This window comes from Ochotona princeps, chromosome X (assembly GCF_030435755.1).
Source record: "Ochotona princeps isolate mOchPri1 chromosome X, mOchPri1.hap1, whole genome shotgun sequence".
Classification (NCBI taxonomy): Eukaryota; Metazoa; Chordata; class Mammalia; order Lagomorpha; family Ochotonidae; genus Ochotona; species Ochotona princeps.
In genome coordinates, this window is record NC_080865.1 from 64,432,946 (window position 1) to 64,434,326 (window position 1,381).

Genomic DNA, 1,381 nt, shown 5'->3' on the forward strand with positions numbered 1-1,381 from the left:
CACCACTCTAACACTACCCTTGCCTCAGTGAACATAGAATAAGTAAGTGCAATGGCCTCCTAACGATGTCCTCTATCCTGAGACTAAGAGACCTTCAGGTAGAGCAATGAGACTTAGCATTTTTAGTGTGAAGTAAGGATTTACAAAGTTGAATTTAAGTTAGCTTATCGTGTGCATAAGAATAAAGCATTGATAGGCATTGATCATGCAAGTCTTACTTGTGCTTGAGGCAACAAAACCACATGTGACACAGAGATGTTAAGGAATCATACCAAACTGGAGTCACACATGCCTACTGTTATGGTATATTACCACCTGGTTGTACCTTGTCCCACCAGCGCTACTGCCATGTCTCTAGAGAGCCCTGAGAAGTTCCACCACATCTTGCAAATCTTCAACATGAATATCGATGGGTGGTGCAACATAGCCTTTGCCATCACAGCCATTAAGTTTGTGGGGCTAAGGTAAACCCACGTGGTGCTGAGAAAAACAGACGTTGACCTCACCAAGAGCCAGGAGAACTCATTGAGGATGAGGTGGAGCAGGTGATCACCATCATGCAGAATCCCAGAGAGTAGAGGATCCCTGACTGGTTCTTGAACAGACAGAAGGATGGGAAGGATGGCAAATGCAGTCAGATTCTGGCCAACGGTCTGAGTAACAAGCTCCGTGAGGACCTGTAGTGACTGAGAAAGATTCGGGCGCATAGAGGGCTATGCCACTTCTGAGGCCTCCGTGTCCGGAGCCAGCACACCAAGAACCACTGGCCGAGGGGGCCGCACTGTGGTTATGTCCAAGAAGAAATGATTGGCAGGCCTTTTCTGTTAATAAATAAATGGTTAATAAGTAGATTTTTGCAAAAGCCACCGCTTTTTTTTTCGTTTTTCCAATCAAGTATAATCACAATTATAAAAATGTGCCGTTGGGTTTGTGCTATTAACGTATATGCAGTCCAGCCTGACTCACAAGACCCACCCGGTACCCCCTGGCCAGGCAGCAGGAAGGAAAGGTGACCTGCGAGGTCAGGCAGGAGCAGAGTGAGGAAGGGTTCCAGGCAGAGTTCCCGGGACTGGGAGCGCAGCCCCCTCTCCAGGGGGAAAACATGGCCTCTGCCCCTAAAGACACCTAAACTGGGGAGGGGTACATGTAGGGCATGAGGAGAAGTCCCCATTAACACAAAGCATGAGGGCTGGGCAGCCCCCAAGAACATGGGGAGGCTGGCCCTAAGAACCTAGTTTCTTTCATGCATTTTCTAGCACATGTTCCACTACATTTACTTTTATTTATATTAGGCTTACATGTTGAACTTCTACCTGATGTCCTCTTGAGATTTGAAAGCAATATACTCATATTTACCGCCTCTTCCTTTCCCGTTCTAGGC

General features: G+C 47.2%; 1 pseudogene; it reads left to right on the forward strand.

Annotated features, from left to right (window-relative positions):
• Positions 1-348: 348 nt before the first annotated feature.
• LOC101531491 (small ribosomal subunit protein uS13-like) lies at positions 349-807 on the forward strand (annotated as a pseudogene).
• The last annotated feature ends 574 nt before the right edge of the window (positions 808-1,381 follow it).